The sequence below is a fragment of the Sinohyriopsis cumingii genome, chromosome 18 (assembly GCF_028554795.1).
Source record: "Sinohyriopsis cumingii isolate HCF-2022 chromosome 18, ASM2855479v2, whole genome shotgun sequence".
Lineage (NCBI taxonomy): Eukaryota > Metazoa > Mollusca > Bivalvia > Unionida > Unionidae > Sinohyriopsis > Sinohyriopsis cumingii.
The window spans coordinates 79,823,088-79,845,729 of NC_142978.1; the positions used below are offsets into that span (position 1 = coordinate 79,823,088).

At 34.6% G+C, this 22,642-nt stretch overlaps 1 protein-coding gene across 1 annotated transcript in view; it reads right to left on the minus strand.

The window, feature by feature from the left end:
• Window positions 1-22,642, minus strand: part of LOC149777142 (uncharacterized) — a 263,171-nt gene that overhangs the window by 67,604 nt on the left and 172,925 nt on the right. The gene's annotated exons all lie outside the window — the stretch shown is intronic.

A 22,642-nucleotide genomic window follows, 5' to 3' on the forward strand; every position in this document is an offset into this window, starting at 1 on the left:
CAAACTATTAATGTTTTAAAATAAGCAGTTGTATAATAATTGCAATTAGACTTTTGCCCATAAAAATTCCTAAAACACTAAAATGTCTCAAATTACTGTCTTTTTCTAAAACAATTGCCCCCTTTGAGCCCATTTTTACAAAGCTATCAATATCTGGTACTAAGTCATTTATGGAAATCTGTAAGCTGAGCCAGAGAATGGTTCAGGTAGGACTAACTATGCTGCTTGAAAAGTGTTTGTGATAATACTGAGATGAACCAGACCATGGTTTACTTGTAAAGATTTCCCCCCAGTCTGCCCACCGATTCCTCTTGAAAATCATCTGTATGAACAGAGTTTGGATCCATCCAGCATCTCAAGGGTTCCCCATGTGTGTGTGGGGGGGGGGGGTAAAGAAACACTTAATACTTCAATTACTCTTGATTAACAAAAAAACAACAACCTGATGCTGTTTTAAAGGTGACCAAGTTGAATTGTGTTTAGAGTTTATCTTCAACCTTCACGATATGCCCAAGCAACATTCGTTAATGGATGTTCTTACCTTAAAAATATACCAATACTTTTGCAAGATAACCGTAACTCATATAGAATCGAGAAAACAATAAAATTGGAAAACAGAACATAAGATACAGTAGAATATAGAGTAACACAAGATGCATTTAAAAAAAAATTCAGTGACCTGGGTGATTCTTTATGCTGCACAAATGCCAGATATAATGGGGTGGGTGGGTATTATATCCCAATCCCCACTTCAAACTGAAAAAGTATATTTTCCAGTAAAAAGCAAAATGAGACTTGGATGTTCATCACAAAACCATCCATTCTCAATAAAATAAACAACAACCCTGTTTCAAAACTCATTTCTTTTTGACTCACTTTTGTTGAAACATTGCCACTGTTCATAACATCTTTTATAAGTGGAACATCCCACTTTTATTTTTAGCTCTACTGGTCAAAGACCTGAAAAGCTTACTAGATGGGCCTGAATCCATCATTCATCAGTCAATCAACCATCAACAGTTGCTTGTTATCACTACACCTGAACTACTTGGAGGAAAGGCACTGAAACCCTACATGCTATTTCATCCTGAGGTCTACTTAGTTGGAACTGTTACACCTTGAACAGATAACTGTTACTATTGTGGCAATTTTCTCTTTATTACTTTTCCAGAACCAATGGTCATATCAACATGGGGTTTACACTACAGATCTAGTAATTTGTACAATCCTCAATTAAAATGGTGCCCTGGCAGCCATCTTCAAAATCATGTTATTAGCTTCTCCTCCTGAACTGATGGTCATACCCGATGTGAGTTTTCACTATAATATATAATGCATGAAATGTAGATCATCCTAAATTTATATATGTATCAAAGTTTAATGAAACATCTGCACAATAATGGCTCTCTGATGCCAAATAAAAGTAAAGTGCAGAAAAATTGCACAAAAAATACTTATGATAAACCATTCCTTGTCTCAAATGCAAGTCGTCTACAAAGTTTACTCATGAGACATAGTATAGATTTTGTATTTTCTTAGGAAACAGTTTTTCCTTCTTCCAGTCCCTGTGACCTTGACCTTTTGCCTTGTCAGCCTGAAATTGACAGGGTTCTTCCTTACCTAAATGCAAGGCACTTAAAAAGTCTGGTAACATTAGAGGATAACTCAAGTTATTGTGTGAAAATGATACTGGGAACACACAGACAGACAGACACATATCATTAACAAAATTACAAAAAGGTGTGTATGATAAGTGGACCTGGTATATGATAAAGTGTTACATCTGCTCTTCATTACAAAATATTCCCTGACAAGTTGATTAGCCATGGACATAACACACATGGCTTCCAACTGATGCAATCTCTGCAGCACTCTCCCAGACCACTAAGACATTAACATTTTTACACAATGTGAAAATAATAGCAATACTTACCAAACTGTACCTTAGTGACCTCAGTACTATTGCAATTCAAAATAGTGTACATACTTTATAATTTGGATCCAACTGCAAACAAGAATGTACCATACATACTCACTTACAAGAAAAGCTAAACTGAAAACTGCATAAACCCAGATCTGCCATCGCACAATGTGCTGGCAGATATGGATCTATTCAGTTTGTATGGGGAAATCAGTAAATCAATCAACATCAACCCGGATCTAATGGCACACTCAGTGACAAAAGATCAGGGTCTAAGTTATTACCTGTTTGACTCTGTTTATAGTTGAGTACATAAAGTACTCTTACAGAAAGCATTTGCCAGTTTTGCAAGGAAACTGAGATTGTAAAAAAACCTCATTATTGTGTGGAATACCAAGCAACATACCATATACACTCACTTATAAGTTGAATCAAACTGCAAATAACAAAGATCCTGATCTGCTGTAGCATGATGCACCTTTAGATCAAGGTCTATACTGTTTATTCTACTGATTTCTCCTAGCAAACTGTGCAAACTCTGATCTGCCAGTGCATTATGCATTGGCAGATCTGGGTCTGTGCAGTCGGCAATTGGACTCATAAGTGAGTATATAAAGTAGAACAAGTGAAATCTATCAATAAATTACAAAAATTGTATTCCACAAATCTACTAACCAAAAATTACCTTCACTAAAACAGTTTTATTTTGAAAAGGTTTGTTGCCTCATGATGATTTAAATTTAGGCAAAAAACACAAAACAAAATCAACACAACAAATTGAAAATTCTAGATCAGAATTGCAAAGATTACTATGTTTTTAACGTAGTGCTGCAGATGTCACAAGAGACATGCCACATATTTACCACTCATTTAATTCATGACAGTTCTTTGTTTAAGTACTGTGGAACTCTGATTCGGTACTTTTTTAAACTTTGAGTTTGTCTGTAATAATGAGCTAACAGAGGTGACATGGAAGAATTAAATTCAAGAATACTATCAAAGATTCATGAAAATCTCAGTAAATACACATACTTGCTAATTCACTATGTCTCACACAATATGAACGATCAAACACACCCACATGATTGCCTTTCTAAAACTAATAATTACCAAAACTGCATCCCTAACAAAATATGAAGAGGTGGGGTGCGTGAATTCTACAGAGATCCCATGCAAATGAATATTCTGAACAGAGAAAGTTGTTTCACCTTACTAACAAATGCCTCCAGAATGAAGGGCCACAAGGAGGGTTAGTTCCATGCAACTAATTAAGTCACCCTCTTTAAACAAAGAAATTATTATTGTCATGTTTGCTCAACCCCAGTTTGTAAGTCATGTATAAACTAAGGTATTATTATTACAAGCCATTTTTGATGTCTGAACATGCTGCAGGCTAGAGTTAATCTCTTACGCAAGGTTACTGTGACCAGAGAGATGATCCGGCATCTTTAATCGGTATAGGCATTAAATCGAGCGACTTCCCACCTACGTGTTACAGCTTTGTCCAAAGATCAGAGGAATCCCCAAGAAACGGGGTGTGTTCTAAATCCGTCCCAAATGGACAGACAGCGAGAAGAACACTGTCCGGTAAGTTTGATTGGATCAAATCAAAGAGATATCCAATCAGAATTGAGACGGAGGTGTGATAACAATTTCGATCCAAATTATAACTTCTAACTAGCAAGCGAAAATTTAGTTCTCCTGGAAAAATTGCTGAGCAAATAGGATTACTCCAAGAAAGCCACTTGTAATTCGGTGGGAAAACTCAGAGATGAGATTCTAAGGAAAGACAAAGCTTCGTAAAGTTCATTAAGTTATTTGCTCGAATTTTGCAGAATATTACGGCATTGTAAATGTAATTATGTGTAGTATGTATAGTTAATTACTAGGATTGTTTAGTGCGTAGAATTACCTCTGTAGTGTTTAGTAATTTGAGAAAAGAGTTTAAGTGTCATGTAGAGAACTATGTGGTCAGAATTAATTTTGTAATTCACTAATAGGTTACTTCGTAGTAAACTAGTACATTTATTCATGTGATATGTTAGAATTTACACATGCTTGAATTGTGAATTTGGAAACTAGTTGAAGTGTGTAAGATTAGTTAATATGGATGTATGGATATATCAGAGCATAGATATTTGAATATTTGTGTACTTTGTATGAGTTGTAATGTAAAGAAATGCGTCTGATTGCTGTGATATTGTTTAGTATAATGGGATTAGGAATATATACTGATGTGATGCAATCTATTGATGTATGTATGAGACGTAATTTATACCGTGCTTTTATTATGACGTTGTTTTACCATACAAGAATGTATGAGTATTTCGATGTGAATGAATGCGTGACCAAATAAATTTAATAGCCGTTATCTGATGATAGGCTAGGTGCAGTGTGAGATGAGAGGGCTAAGGAAAATATTGTACATCCTTGTGTTTTCACAGGAAATTTTTGGGGACAGAACTTCTGGTTTAGTTAAGTCCCGAGTCTCTAAGAGGGGAGGCAGAAGTGAGACTAGCAGAGCAGTCAGAGTCAACAAGTCTAGTCGGTATACAGTCAAGGAGGAGGAGCAAAAGGAGTCGAGGAGGAGAAACTGGAGAAGGAGGAGTATAGAGAAGTCAAGAAGCAGAAGGAATTTGGAGAAAGTTGGGAGGAAGAGGAGAAGGAATTGGAGGAATAGAAGAGAATAATACATTGATGAGTAGAATGTAAGGACAGGTGGAAACCTATCTCACACTACAAATCAAATGATGCAATTGGCTATCACAGGGTCAAGCAGAAGGAGTAATTGGGAAATTGTAATCATTTGATTATTGAATTGTCAATAAATTGCTATTAGTTTAATTTCACTTTTTTTTTGGTTTATATATTCAATCATTTAACCACAGGCACTGCTGACTTGGCACTCAGAGCTTTACATCTATCTTTCAGTAATTTAAATTCCAACCGAAATCGAGCTTGGGTGGAACTTCTATAATAATTTACCACAGTGACAGCATAACAACCACAATATGCCACAATTATTATTATTATTATTATTATTATTATTATTATTATTAAAAAATGTATTAGTTCTGTATCTTCACTCGTCCTTCACACAGAAATGAAACCTTACTAATCTGACTATTGACAGTACGAAAACTACCAGTCTGGCAGGACATTTACTAACCATGGGCAAATGAATTATTACTAATTTCAAACCCTGCTCTTAGAACTGACTAACTATATTAACTAAACTTTTAATTTAATATACATTTTAATTGACTAAGGTTGCATGTAGTGACCACTTTGAATTATAACACCACCTTATCCCACCCCACCCCATGTCTGAAAATGATACCCTCCCCCTCAACCAACAATGTCTAGAAAGTTGACAGGAACAAATAAAAGAATAACATATCTGAGAGATATATAAGGGATTTCTATTGCTCTTGATCTCCATCAGTCCTAATTATATAAAACATGATAATAAAGTACTGAAGAGTAAATACTGGCATTTTCCCCAACCAGGTAATGTAAATACCCTAGTATTAATTCCTACTGCCATATGTATTTAATGATGTATCTAAGAGTATATTGTCAGCAATTCAAAGGCTATAAACCCATAACGATCAGTTCTGATTCTATCAGAATCTAAGGAATGTTGTTTCAATTAGCAGCCCCCATAACTCTCTTCTAGCTGTGATGAGAACTCCCTGATATGAAACTGAGCTTGAATCAGATGTGCATATTTATGGAATAATACCAGTAAAAGATGTGATAATGTACATGTGGTAAAAATAGGATTGTCTCCCTTACCTGTGGCCAGATTGTGTAGAGGCCAGAAACTATTAAAGAATAACAGTTAAAACTTCTGAAACATTAAAAACTATGCTGCAGAGAAGACACATTTTAATTAAAACTGAAATATAATTATGTAAGAGATGAACCCTGACTAAACTGAAAATTTAAAAAACGCACAACAAAGTCAATTTAAGAAATAGAGCTTTGCCAAAAGAGCTATAAAATCTGTCAACAAAAAAGCATGGCATTCAAAAAAGCAATTATGTTTTTCATCTAAAATGCATCAACTCTGGAATGTCATGTTTTTAAAAAAATATACACCAGTTCCAATCCATTAATTAATATAAAAAAAACAATCTGAAAGCTCACTGTACTAGGACAACCACTTGTCATGAAAGACCAAATTTTATATGCATGAATAAAGAGTGTGTTATTCACCCCCCCCCCCATGATGACATGCTTCACTGTTACTTTCCTCACATGCATATTTGACTCAATCATTTTTTTGTAAGACTGTGTCCAACTGCTATTCCCTTACTAGATATTAGATGTTTTGTGCTAGTATTCTAGATTACTACAGATGTCGAATTTTGCACAAATTGTCACACTTAAGTTGTTACATTATGATGGCATTACTGTAGACTTCTTAGAAATGGGACATATTACAGTCATGATGACATTATTGTTGACTTCTTAGACATGGGACAAATTACAGTCATGATGGCATTATTGTCAACGTCTTAGAAAAGGGACATATTACAGTCATGATGGCATTATTGTCAACTTCTTAGAACTGGGGCATATTACAGTCATGATGGCATTATTGTTGACTTCTTAGACATGGGACAAATTACAGTCATGATGGCATTATTGTCAACTTCTTAGAAAAGGGACATATTACAGTCATGATGGCATTATTGTTGACTTCTTAGACATGGGACAAATTACAGTCATGATGGCATTATTGTCAACTTCTTAGAAAAGGGACATATTACAGTCATGATGGCATTATTGTCAACTTCTTAGAAATGGGACATATTACAGTCATGATGGCATTACTGTACACATCTTAGAAAAGGGACATATTATAGTCATGATGGCATTAGTGTTGACTTCTTAGAACTGGGACATATTACAGTCATGATGGCATTAGTGTTGACTTCTTAGAAATGGGACATATTACAGTCATGATGGCATTAGTGTTGACTTCTTAGAACTGGGACATATTACAGTCATGATGGCATTAGTGTTGACTTCTTAGAACTGGGACATATTACAGTCATGATGGCATTAGTGTTGACTTCTTAGAACTGGGACATATTACAGTCATGATGGCATTAGTGTTGACTTCTTAGAACTGGGACATATTACAGTCATGATGGCATTATTGTAGACTTCTTAGAAATGGGGACATATTACAGTCATGATGGCATTACTGTAGACATCTTAGAAAAGGGACATATTATAGTCATGATGGCATTAGTGTTGACTTCTTAGAACTGGGACATATTACAGTCATGATGGCATTAGTGTTGACTTCTTAGAAATGGGACATATTACAGTCATGATGGCATTAGTGTTGACTTCTTAGAACTGGGACATATTACAGTCATGATGGCATTGGTGTTGACTTCTTAGAACTGGGACATATTACAGTCATGATGGCATTAGTGTTGACTTCTTAGAACTGGGACATATTACAGTCATGATGGCATTAGTGTTGACTTCTTAGAACTGGGACATATTACAGTCATGATGGCATTACTGTAGACATCTTAGAACTGGGACATATTACAGTCATGATGGCATTACTGTAGACTTCTTAGAAATGGGGACATATTACAGTCATGATGGCATTATTGTAGACTTCTTAGAAATGGGGACATATTACTACTGCTCCTGCTGCTTTCTGATGTAGATCATTTAACTCTTAAATTCTGTTGCTATATTTATGTATGTTTTTCAAGCAACTTGCTTAATTCCAAAATAATGGGATACCATTTTTCATATCAAGCTACCAAATATATTCACTTTTAAGTCAAATCAAACTGCAAACAACAAATATCCTGATCTGCCATGGCATAATACACCTGCAGATCAGGGTCCATACTGCTTGTTCTACTGATTACTCATAATAAACTGCAAAGACATGGATCTATGGCACATTATGCAATGGCAGATCTGGACCTGTGCAGTTTGCAGCTGGTCTCAACTTCAAAGTGAGTATATATAGTAGATATGATAACTACCATAAAGTTCATCTGGGCTGACTTTAGTTGAACTCACGTGGTCTCAGAAATCTCTTGCACTGATAGCAACCTGCTTGACTACTGAAGCTGCCAATTTGCACATTATCATTAAACTGGTTTCATCATCCTGTGTACTTCATGACATGTGCTTGGTCCTGAATGTAAACACTCAGAGCTATTACAAGGCTTGTACAGTAAAGTACCAAAACAAAATGTGAAATGGGGTTACTTGTACATGGAGGGGTACATCTGCACATGGTAAACAATATGTTCTGGTAGACAGCAAAGCAAATTGGAAAGAAAATTGATCAACTAAAGAGTCTGCACTGGTAATGTGTAAATTAATCGAAAACATACAAATTACAAACCATAAAATGTTCCCCATGCATTTCCAGTTTCATACCAGATCTGGCTCAAATCCAATACTAATTATGGGAAAGTATCAGAAGGATGGATGGACAAGTCAATCCCCTCCTTTTTTTATAGAAAGGCAGGGTACAATTAAGGGAGTCACTGTGTGGAAGCAAAAGTGGATGTGTCTGACAAAATCAGGGGCTATAACTCTTAAAATGAGTATGCAGAATGCATACAAATGAATTCAGTTAACGTTTCATCAAAATATAGCAACATAGCAAAATATCTAGAAATCTAATCATAATAAAGGGAGTTACTGAACAGAAGCAAAATTTCATATATCATGTTTTCTATGAAAAGCATATACCATACGCAGAGTACACAGAATGTACCTAAATTAGCGTAAAACTACCTTATTAAACCTATTGGTTTTTTTTGGTAATATTCAAATATGGAAGTATTAATTATACTGGAATTTTTTAACCTCAGGGTGGTTGTGTCACATATAATAACATAGGAAAACATAATAATCTAAAAGCATTCCAAACTACTATGTATGGTTAGGTGCCAGTGAAAAACAGCAACACAGTTTGTAAATGTCATCTATAGTTAAACAACATTACTGGCAAACTTGTGAGCATCTGTTGCATTTAGCAAGCTATAAATCTGCCAAAAAGGTGATAGGTACACCTTCAAAGAGCTAAATTAACCATTACCAAAAGTCCAATGTTTTAAGTTATATTTTCTGTAACAGCTGTAGTCTGTAATCGACCTCCATTTCCACTAATGACTGAAATGTCATGTTGGAGGATTTAAGGATTTTAATGGGTTTTTACTTTTGCAAACAAAATTTTACCATATACATGCTAGTGAAGCCGGTAAAAGAGATCACTGTCATGGTAATACCACCATTAATAAACTAAAATCTTTACCTACAGGACTCTTATCCCCATTCTAATACCATAAATACTTACTTGTAAGTCACATCCAACTGCAAACAACCTAAGATCATGATCTGCCCAAGCATAATGTTCCTGCAGATTAGGGTCTATGTTGTTTGTTCTACTGATTACTTCAACAAAGTGCACAGACCCAGATATGCTGGTGCACGATATACCAGCAGATCCTGATCTGAGCCATTTGCAGTTGGACTCATTTAATAAACAAGCACATTACGGTATACTTTGCCAAAAAACATGAAAATGTCAAAGTGTAGCAACAAGTACCAAATAAATGGAGACAATCATGAGTTTAATACTGCAAATTTTGATTTTTAACCAATCAGAAAGCAATTCACATTTACATATGAGTTAGACCCAAACAAACACCATAACCATTACCAAAACCCAACACCCACTTCTGACACCAACTCTCAGGTTGGATTCTTATACAAACTTGGTTTTAACCTTGATTTACCGATAACTGAAGATGAATCATTGACAAACAAATACACACATAAAAAAATTCATCCAATGCCACACAGATCTCAAACCTAAAATCAACCTGAGAATCAGCAGCAAGTGTCTGCCAACTTGGAGAAAATATTGGGATATCTTTGCCACATTCTAGATATCATGAAAGTGAGAATGGCCATAAATATATACACTTGCACACTGGTATCTTGAAATTTTGTACCTATCTTTACTGGCTATATTTCAAGAAGAACTGCAATAACAGAGAACCATATAAATCATGGTTTATCTAATACAATATATTCCAAGTTAACTGGTTTGGTCTGTGACATGCTGACTTTTCAATGATACTCAGAAGTGCCAAACAATAACTTACATGATGAAAACTGAAGATTAAATGTGAATTTCAATGGCAGACTTTTATCAACCAATAAAATACAAATGGACAATTTTAATGGGCTATTACAAGTAACCTAATGTATGATGGGCAATTACAGAGTTAAAACAATTAATAAGGAGAAGAACTATGAAAACTAAAACTGCCCATCTAAGGCAATCAATTGATAGGCAAACTGTCACTTAGTCAAGTATGGCAACTGTCAGTCAACTAACATACTAACTGACCTATCTGATCACCTAATTTGTTGCTGACCAAACATGTTTGCTCCTTATGGGGGGATGGTCAAGCCATCTGTTTGAAAGAAGGGCCCTCATCTACTGCTGTATACTGTTCTACAATATTTACATATACAAGTTCCAAAAACTAGATAACTTGAAAATTTCGAGTCCAAATTTTTTTTTATAAAAAATTCAAAATATAATTCCTCTATCAATTAACATCTTTTATCGAGGAGAAAACCTCCAATTTAGAGAAATACCTTTCTCCCCAAATCTGACACATCAACTAAGGGCTGCACAACTAATATTTTACAAATTTTCCTTGCCTCTAGAAAAACCTCTAGCACAAAAAAAAAATGCTGATAGCTTTTATTAAGTACAATGGTCCCCAACTTAAAGAGGCTTGGCAACCCCTTTCAGAAGGCTACATTGAGTGATTCCAAAATATATTTTTTGCTATTTTGCCTTCCTTATGAGAGGACACCAGTGGTCTTATAGCGGAGGGTGGGGGTGGGATGTTGATGGTTGCTTTAATGGAACTTGCAACACATTGACTGTATCATGAAGGGGACATGGATTCCAAGTTTCAAGCCCATGGAAACAATAGGACATAATACTGCCAGAAACATAAAATACATAAAAATGTCACATTTTCTGCATAATTTGAGTATGCAGAATTCAAACATAAACTCCTTTTTTATGGTATCTTTTGAAATAAACTTCACAGAAAACATTCAAATACAAGGACTTTCTAACATTTTTTATATTTGTCTTTTGTTGAACTACTTTAAATTCCTGACCTCATGGTATTTCATCCTGAAATTTGCATACAGTATTTCTTATATTTTGTTGTAAAGAAATGTTTTGTGAACATTCATCATTAAGAGTTAGCTTCCTTTTCTGTTTTTCAGGTCCTTCTGAAGCTTTTCTGTGGATTTTTACAAGCACCCCTTACTTTTTTCCCCCCCCCATGAAATATGTTATTCTTGAGTCATACATAAGCTGAAATTATATATTAGAGTTAACACCAGTTGTATGTATTCATTACAATGTTCATGTACACTCATATGAATTAACAATTTAGTAAATAACAATTACAATTATAAAATGTGGTTATGATCAGATATTTTAAGTCATTTTTCATTCTTTAAAACAAACTCAATCATCTAATAAATATTTAAAACAAAAATAACTTACATTGAATATTTCCACCCTTCCACATAAGTTTATCAATTTTCTCTTCTCATTTTCATTACATGAAGTCAGGACTTCAAACCCCAAATTTGTAATTTGTTTTTCATAATTCTGGCCATTATTTTTAGCAATATTATACAGTTCATAAATGGGCAAGTACAGGGAAGTGTTAAAATGTGGAATCAAAGAAGTAACAGGCATCAAACTGGCTCTCAACAAATACTGATGATGATGATTAGGTTACTTTTCTTTAGTTCTTTTTCAATTCTGTAAATGATTTAACTCTGACCTATTATTTGCCTATGGTATATTAAATATGAACATTTTCAAGTTAATGCCACTTTCTTTTACCTTCTTGCTGTTTAATTCCTTTTACTCAAAACTGGTTCAATTTAAGGTATTCATCTGTGAGATATCAGACAATATACGAGTCTAACCTCACATTACATCACAAAAGTTACACCAAAATTTTGTAATAGAATGAGTACAAAACTGAAAATATATTTTTATAATCTCATCACCTGGTTCAAACATTGAAATTTTCAGAAAACAAAGTGTGTTTTGAGCCCAGTTTATGTTGCACGATCATCTTTGTCAGTTTAGTTTATATTTTTGCATACAAGCCAGCAAGAGTTATCATTCTTGTAGTCAAGGGTTACCTTAAAAAAGACAAAAAAGAGGCTTCTATGCAAATAATCAAACACATTTCACCTTTATTCTTGTAAAACAAATCACAACTATTTTAAAAACAGATATAAATGAGTGTATATGGTTTCTGACTTCATTTTGTGGAAACATACGGTTGCTCTTTATTCTCTTCAAATATGATGTAGATTTCTTTTTTAATTACTGGTTTTGTGGAGTTTATTTCCATTTTTAAGCCAATGATACATAGAGGCCAGTATATTTAGTGGAGGAAGAACCAAGGAAGAGCCTGCCAGTAGCTTCTCGTGGGTCGGTGGTTCTTCCCTGGGTTTTCCAGGGTTCTTCCTCCACCAATTATACTGGCCGCCATGTATAGCCTATCTTGTGCTGAAAATGGCGTTAAACCCTACAACAACAACAACAACAACAACCAAGGAAGAACCACCAAACCATGGGAAGCCATTAGCAAGCTTTCTCACATACCCACACTGGCAGAGACTATACTTGAATACACACGGACTGAGATGAAATGTAAAGGCTAGCTCCTTAGACCATTTAACAACCCAGATCCCCAAAAATGTTGTGGAAAATCCTTCTTTGTCATACAGGCAAATAAAGGTAGTTGACCTTTAAACCATGCATAAACAGAGAACTATCCAATTTTTAGGTATTAAAGTGGAGAAAATACTAAGTGTAATGATTTTGCCATTTGCAGAAAATCATTAATCGTGATCACCAGCATCCTCTAGCAGCAGTGTCTTTTTCCTATCCCAAGACACAGACTGGCATCCAATCTGAGCTGGCCTGGATGGTACTGAACCCCAAACCCCTAAATTACAAGTCCAGTGTTCAAACAACTACTACAACTGCTTTAGGTACTTCGACGAGAGGGACCACTGTAGCGTTAACTGTAAACGGCACAGTTCAAAGTCGCATCTTTATGGGCATATATGACTGTAACATGAACAGATAAGTTACTGATACACCTGTACATGATATGCTGCCTCCCAACTCATCTTCAGTGCACTGGGTCAAGCCTATTTTGCTTTCAATTCCTTTGCGATGTAAACATATTACTTCCTTTCAATTATGACCCCTTTATCCCCTCCCTACAAACTCTGATGATTTCATCTGCCACTGTCCAGGCTTTTGGACATACAGTTTCTAGAATATTGCTCAAATTGCTCATTAACTGCATGTGTGTGGCATTAACTTGTGCTACAAAACTACAGCATGTACTTGCATACAAGTCGAGTTCAACTGCAAACTGCACAGACCCAGATCTGCTGTTGCATAATGCACCAGCAGATCTGGATCTGTGCAGTCTGATAAGAGTAATCAGTAGAACAAACAACATATACCCTGATTTGCATACTCATCATGCTATGGCAGATCAGGATCTTTGTTGTTTGCAGTTTGATTCAACTTATAAGTGAGTATATACAGTTATTAGTTCCATCTACATGAAAATCATTGCATTTCTTCGTGGCTTGGGGATAAACAAGATTAATCATACCTTATTTACCAAAAATGTATTACTATTATTATCACAGCTGTTGTTGTTTTTTATATTAATACTAAATATTCATAATACCAGATTAATGTACATTAAAGTCCGATCTCATTGTTCAAATTACAACTTTGACAGAAACATTAAAATTGTTCAAATTGTCTGTTACTTTATGAAATGCTCTTTTAACACCTGCTTTCGTATGGAGGGTGGGGGAGGTAGAGAGATAGAGAACGAAGCAACCTAACAAGTAAGACATGCTGGAAATATTCTGTGCTTTAATGCTTCATTAAAACAAAGCAGATACTTCTATCATTAAATAGTTTATGCTGTACTCATTTCAAACCTTTGTCAAATGCAAGTACAAACGTCAGAAAATGGGATTCACCAGAATGCATTAGCTTGTTACAGTACTCTAAACAATTAGTTGATCTGCCTTCTTACTGCCTTCTAAGTACAGTATATATATATCCCTTTTGCTTTTGATGATTAAAAATTATTTTCTATGCTAAGATATTTATCGTTCTTTTGAAACAATTTTAAACCAATTAGGATCTTTATAACAGCTCATGTCAAATTGTTGTAATTATTCAAAGTATGTTGAGAATGTGTATGAACTGTACTACTGCATCCCCTATTTAAATAAAACTCCACATAAATGCAAATGTTTCAGATTATTACATGTTAATATTAATTGGCACAATATGTTATATACAATTAGCTTAAGATATCAGGTAATTACATTGATTCAATAGTCCTATTAATAAGTTGTTTTAAAAATTATATTATGAGTGTGTGCATGGATGTGTGCTTAATCATGTTATCTTATGCTCTGGAACTGAAACCAATAAAGAATGGGCAAATAAGTTTTCCATCAATTTTTCCACATTTGCGTCTCTAATAAAGACAATATTTCAATTGGATAGTGAGAGAAAATACTCGTAAGGGAACCTTTCAGTATTACAGACAAGCCAAGTCTCCAGATTTAATCAGGAGTCTCCTGACTGCATTTAGAAAACCAGACAGTCCCGAGTTGGAGCAAAATTCTCCCAGTAAAAACAACATATCAAAGATAATTTTTTCGAGTTGTTCTGAGTCAACAGGAAGTAACAGAGAAATCATCATATAGACAAACTGAATATTTCATTGGGTTTTCTTTTCTTTTTCCAAGTAGTTCTGAGTTAATAGGAAGTAACAGGACATACTTTGTATAAACAAATTGAAATATCTAGGGGTTTTTTCTTCATATTTCGTGAGTCAATCCGAGTCAACTGGAAGTAACATTACATCTGTCATATAGACCAATCAAACTATCTCACTATTTTCATATTTTTGCTCATATAACTAATGATAAAATGTCAGGGTCAACACCACGAAAACTCATCACGTTATTTTCATTGAGAGATGATAGTTTGGCAATGAAGGTTATAAATGCTGAAGTGTTTTTCTCATGCTTTGTTGCTGAACAAGACTTGTCATTTACTACTGCAGACCATTTTTCAAAACTTGTTGATGTAATGAAGCACTGTCCAACATGGTGGCTCTAAGCAGATGTGTGGCAAGAACCCTACGGCAGTGACTTGCTTTGAAGGCATACACAAACAGCTATGAAGATGCTGAAAAATGTGGTTCAAGAGTTTTCTGATCTTAAAATCACTTGAATGATGAACAATTACACTTGTTCGCCCATTTTTGGAATTCGTTCTGTAGCCATTGCTTGTATTCAACACCACCTTTAAAGCTGGTGAATCAATAGTTGGCTACTTGCGTGAAGAAATGAACAGATTACTCTGGAAGTATTTGGGCAAGTTTGACAAAATGTCTGCAGTAACAACAGTTTCAAATTTACTTCATGGAGATTTCAAGAATGCAAGTATTCAATATTTGGATGACCTCACTGCAGTGGGCATGGGGATTCGACAGTACCTGGCTGAACACTCCCGACTTTCCAGAGGAGTTTGTGAAACCATTTTTACAACTGTAAGACAATTCTATAAGGAAGTAACTGCGATGATGATCCAGAAATTTCCATTTAAATATGTCAGTCTCAAAGCACTGGAATTCTTCAGTCCTGATCTCGAACAAAAGTCCATTGAGAATAACTTATTCAACTAACAAACCTTATCAGTGTTGATCTGCCAAAAGATAAACTGCTGGACAAGTATTCTGGTTATCAACTAACACCTTCAGATGAACTACTTCATGAGTATTCTGGCTATCAACTAAGATGAGTATTCTGGTTATCAACTAACACCTTCAGATGAACTACTTCATGAGTATTCTGGCTATCAACTAAAACCTTCAAATAACTACTTGATGAGTATTCTGGTTATCAACTAACATGAGTATTTTGGCTATCAACTAAGATGAGTATTCTGGTTATCAACTAACACTTTCAGATGAACTACTTCATGAGTATTCTGGCTATCAACTAAAACCTTCAGATGAACTACTTGATGAGTATTCTGGCTATCAACTAACACCTTCCGATGAACTACTTGATGAGTATTCTGGCTATCAATTAACACCTTCAAACAAACTGCTTGATGAGTATTCTGGTTATCAACTAAAACCTTCAGATGAACTACTTGATGAGTATTCTGGCTATCAACAAAAACCTTCAGATGAACTACTTGATGAGTATTCTGGCTATCAACTAACACCTTCAAACAAACTGCTTGATGAGTATTCTGGTTATCAACTAACACCTTCAGATGAACTGCTTGATGAAAATTCTGGTTATCAACTAAAACCTTCAAATAACTACTTGATGAGTATTCTGGTTATCAACTAACATGAGTATTTTGGCTATCAACTAAGATGAGTATTCTGGTTATCAACTAACACCTTCAGATGAACTACTTCATGAGTATTCTGGCTATCAACTAAAACCTTCAGATGAACTACTTGATGAGTATTCTGGCTATCAACTAACACCTTCAAACAAACTGCTTGATGAGTATTCTGGTTATCAACTAAAACCTTCAGATGAACTACTTGATGAGTATTCTGGCTATCAACAAAAACCTTCAGATGAACTACTTGATGAGTATTCTGGCTATCAACTAACACCTTCAAACAAACTGCTTGATGAGTATTCTGGTTATCAACTAAAACCTTCAGATGAACTACTTGATGAGTATTCTGGTTATCAACTAAGATGAATATTCTGGCTATCAACTAAGATGAGTATTCTGGTTATCAACTAAACCCTTCAGATGAACTACTTGATGAGTATTCTGGTTATCAACTAAGACCTTCAGATGAACTACTTGATGAGTATTCTGGTTATCAACTAAGATGAGTATTCTGGTTATCAACTAAAACCTTCAGATGAACTACTTGATGAGTATTCTGGTTATCAACTAACACCTTCAGATGAACTGCTTGATGAAAATTCCGGCTATCAACTAAAACCTTCAGATGAACTATTTGATGAGTATTCTGGCTATCAACTAACACCTTCAAATGAACTGCTTGATGAGTATTCTGGTTATCAACCAACACCTTCACATGAACTGACAACATTTGTTAAAGGTCAAACAGCTTTGGATGATTTCTGGTTCAGAATTGTAGATATGAAGCTATCAGTTGGTATCAATATTTTGATACATCTGCTGGAATTGGCATTAGCTGCAATGTCAGTAAAGCAGGTACAGAAAGTTGTTTCTTGGCTGTGAGAAAAATCCAAATGGACTTCAGAGACAATTTCAGCAATGAAACATTGGGTGCTCTCCCCAGCGTCAAACTGAACACAATGTGTGAAGATCTAAATCAAGCAAAAACAGCTTGTAAAATCTGAGATTGTAATGTTGTTTTCAGTATTATTACTTGGCTATTTATATTCAACTCTTTTTTAAAAAAAGGAAAATATGTTTAATGAAAAATACAAGCAAATATTGGTTTTTAAATATTATTCATTTTGTGTTTTCTTTAAATGTGCAGATTGTTTGAAATACAATTTGCCATTTACTTGTTTGAAATACAATTTGCCATTTGCTAATACCTTTTTTAAACACACACACACACACGCACACACACACAAACTAAGGTTATTGTTTTCTGAAAAACTTGTTAAAACATCATGTCATTAAAAGATTATAACAGTTCAGGCCAAGTATGCTAGATAATCCCACTTCACAAACACAGCCTTCCACATTAAATGACTAACAATCCCACTTTCATTACCATAAAAGTTGGCATGTCTGGTATTAACAATGAAGTTCTTACATGAACTTGTAGACACTTTGAGTGTGATTTGCATGAACAATCTTTTACTTTACCATGTAGGGAAAATGTAATACATATATTTAAGGTTTTTTCCCCCATGATTTTGGCTTTTTTTTTCTATTGACTATAGCATTTAAAATGTCCAATCATCAAACACCAAGATTCTATAAAACTGTTTTTTTTTTTAAAAAACAGTATGCTACTTCATATCAGAGGCGTAGCTGGGGGGGGCAGGGGGGTACATATGTCCTCGGGCGCCAAGGTACAGGGGCGCCAAAATGAGGCTTACAACGTTACATTATAATAAGTAAACAAGGGTAATATTCAAAAATGTGATTAAACAGGGAGGGGGCTGGGGCGCCAATTTTATAGTTCGTCCCCGGGCGCAAAATATCATAGCTACGCCTCTGCTTCATATGCATTATTCCCAGAAATCTTCACAAACCAAGTGCATATGTCATGATAGGGGGTAGACTGACTTCAGCATGCAACCACAGATGTATTGATTTGATGCCAGATTAAGTTTAAGGAGGAAAGTGCCAACATACTGTGCTGCATACAACTGCTCAAACAAAAGTGTAGAGGGATCTGGAAATCATTTTTTCTAATTTCCTAAGAATGATAAACTTAAGGTTCATTGGATTCAGAAACTGACAAGTGACATCTGAGTAACAGGTCAATGCATTAATAAATTCAGTACTCCTCAATGGTTTGGACACCATTTTTCAGCACATGATAGGCTATATATGGCAGCCATTATGTTTAGTGGTGGCCATGCCCAGGAAGAACCACCAACCCATTGGCAAGTTTTCTCCTATACCCACATTTGTTGAATGAGGACTTGAACTTGCATGGATAGAAATGAGATGTGTGAGTGAGTAGTATATCTAGCACTTTTAGAACACTTGGCCACATGGATTCCAGGTTTTTAATATATATATATATATATATATATATATATATATATATATATATATATATATATATATAAATGTGTGTGTGTGTGAGAGAGAGAGAGAGAGAGAGAGAGAGAGAGAGAGAATTACCAGTAAATATAACAAGCAAGCATTACAAGAATAATTATTTACAATCAAAATCTCACAAACTTATTAGATGTAGACCATAGACAGACTTGCATATAAACATCCATTTATTATTCAAAAGCAAAAATGAAAGCTTTCAATTAAAGAATTTTCAAATTGTTTAGTGTAAATAAATTTCAGTATGATTTCATCTTTAAAAATGTCTGAACAACAAACAGTTTATCACATTTACTCCTGTTTGATGGCATATTGTACTGTTGGGTTACAAGAACCAATGCAGCACAACAGCTGGGTGGGTGTACTTTTGACCTTCATCTTCTTAAGCATAATGTACTAGATGAGTGCTGTGTACGACATAGGTATTTACTGGCTAAATTACGTCACCTTTGTTACACATGTAACACTGGCAACCTGATCTGCATCAAGCATCAGAAAGCTATGATAATTTCTGAGGGTTGGAACAAGATGAAAATGATGAAAAAGATGATGATGATGATGACGACGATGATGAACAGTTAAAAAGAAAGATACTGAGACAGTCAGATGTGAGAAGTAATTTACATGTTAAATTACAGTATCACAAATTTAACAAAATTATGTGCCCTTTAAAGAAAATAAAGCAGTGCAGCATAAGATGAACCAATATTATTTTAACAACATAAAACTTGTTTGGAATAAATGACATTGTTATTTTTTTTAAATGTCCTTAATGTAAAAAAGTAAACGATATTTCTAAACAAGAACAGAGACTGACTATTCTTGTTTAGGAAATTAAACGATATTTCTAAACAAGAACAGAGACTGACTATTCTTGTTTAGGAAATTTGTTTTCTCTGAGCTACTGCATTTAGTCAATGCAAGTTTAAATTGTACACCTACCTAGATGTGGGAGAGATTAAAGAGTAATTAAATTCCTGGATTAGTGATCCAACAGCAAACCCTCCTCTGGTGCTAGATATTCCCCACTTCCCACAAGATGGGTCTGACAAACTCCCCTCCTCAACAAAACTGTTTTTCCAAACTCTTAGGAGTGTATACTGGTTTCCCAATTGGTATTTAGCTAGAAAAATTACTTTGCCAGAAAGCCTGGAGAATGGTTCACTATCAGGTTGTAAGTAACTGTAAACCAGTTACTGATGCCACTGGCAGACTCTTTACCATATATCCCCACCCCTTTCTCACACAAATGACAGGAAACCAGCCTAGAATCTTTGAGTGCAAATATCAAATGATAGCAACAAATTATTTTTAGATGAAGACAAAGAAAGCAAGAGAAAAAGATCCTAAATGATCCGACTTTTCAGAGTTTTACTGTTAGAGATTTTACTTCCTATACTGGGGTGTAACTGATACTAGCATATACGGTTTTTCTGCACATGATGTCAGACTTGAACAAGAACTGGCATGTGTAGGTGTACCTGTCTATTATGCTCATGCATATTCCAGTTTTCTGACTGCATAGTTCATGCTGAGAAGTACTTACATTTCTAGCTTGCACATCCGATTCTGGAGCTTCCCAAGCAGTAAATTTCTCATTGAAAACCATAAGAAAACATCAAAAATCTTTTCCTGGAAGACTAGCCAGATATACTGACTCCTGAAGTTTTTGCTATCTACATTTCTCAAAACCTAATCTAAGCAGGTACATGGTTGGAAAGAGAGACAGACATACAGAGATCCAATGTTTTATTGATGGTTACATATTCAGTGATGATTTTTTTCCATGTTTCTCTGCAGAATCTGTATATCAGACTGGTTTTATGATACCATTCAATACTAAACTTGGAATTATTTCCAGATAAGGAATGGTTCCAGAATTATAAACTAGACTGGTTGTATGATACCACTCTACACATGGACTTATTTCCAGATATAGAACTGTTACAGAATTATGAACCATTTTCTGTCATTCAAAATGATTTTATTGATACCATTCTATACTAAACTTGGAATTATTTCCAAATATAGAACTGTTCCAGAATTACAAGCTATTTTCTGTAAAATAACAAAAACATTTTTGGCAAGTAAACTTTAAAGTATCAAAGGACCATATTTTCTATAGATAATATGATGAAACAAATAAACCTTATAACTTAAATTTAGCACCAAAGTGTTTCCTTTTTATGGGTTCTGTTTATTAACCCAGTGTAAAACTAAACTGGTGAAAATGCAAGGTCTGAATTTACCTAGTTTCCTACCTGTAATTGTTTGCAAGTTGTGGAGAAACAAATACTAAAAAAACATTCTTGTAAGATTTGGCTCCTGATCTTTAGGGTAAAAGATCAATATTGCAAGTTGAAGAATGTCATATATACTCACTTTCACACACACACACACACACACACCCACTGTGGGACACACCATAAAAAGGGACTATTTCATTCTCCAGCAATAAATTCTTTCTATAATTTCATTTTTTAAAATATATAATTTGGCTTCTGAAACAATATTATTCTGCATTACATGTCACATGTTAAACTCTTTATGTTTGAATAAAATCATTGAAAATAACATGCTTTTGTTGGATGCTGAAAAATTAACAGTCACTAAAATGTCATTTCAGCAATAAAAAATTCCATAGCCTGGAAGAGTTCTGGCAAATTCTATCAAAATTTTGGCTTGATTTTGCTTGCTTGCTCTCCTCATTCCAGAATTCAAACTATGGCAGTTTCTGGATGCAACTTAGCTATGCTGACTGGTTCCCTACAGTGAGTTCACTTCATCATGTGATACACAAAATACATCCAGGAATTTTGATGCTGACTGTTAATTTTTGAAACAGCATTCATTTACATGTCAAGGTAAAATGGCCAAAAATCTATACTACTGTAAGGCTGTACCAATGAAATGAAACTTGTTTTGCAATTCAAAAGTCAACGTTGATGATCACAAGTATGGATTCTGACAGAAAAGATGTGCACTTGAAAGAAAAATTGATGTTTATGGTTATCACAATTTTTTTTCTCATTTTATTTCAGCGAAAATTCTGATATTGTACAAGCTGTTTGTAATGTGGTGATTCAATGAGGAAGGCTGACGTCTTTCAACAGAAGAGTACAAGATATTCAAAACTTGTTGATATCAATTTACTGATACACATTCTACCAAACTGACGACTTGTATTTGTGGAGACATTTTCCTGTCAAAGGAGGGCAGAGTGGGTTTTTTAAAAACCCAAATGCCAAATTAAAATATTTTTATCTTGTGTTAAGATGTGTAGCAAGTAAGTAACTCAAGTTTCACTCATGAGTGTAAAAGGCGAGTGGCTCACATTGAACTTAAACCACTTGTTACGTAAGCTAACAAATTTATAAGTCAACATTATTTCACTTACAATTTATATGTCTAATCTGCATATAAATCATAACCATTCACTCATAAGGGACGTGTAAATAAACAGTCACGTAAAATGAACTTATAAGCCCTTTATAAATGATCGATAAAAGTGCTTGTAAGCTACATATAAGTTATTTTTTTAAGGGACTTCACACTTTAGTGTGCTAATCATAGTCTGCTTCAATACATCAAATGCACTCAAAACAATAAAATTATTTCAATAGATGTGAATTAAACAACTCAAACTTTTCCATCTAGGGACACTCTAATCAATCTTCCAAAGTAAAAAAGTCACCAATTACAAATGAAAACAGCCTTTTTCATCTGCTATAGAAATTTCAACATTC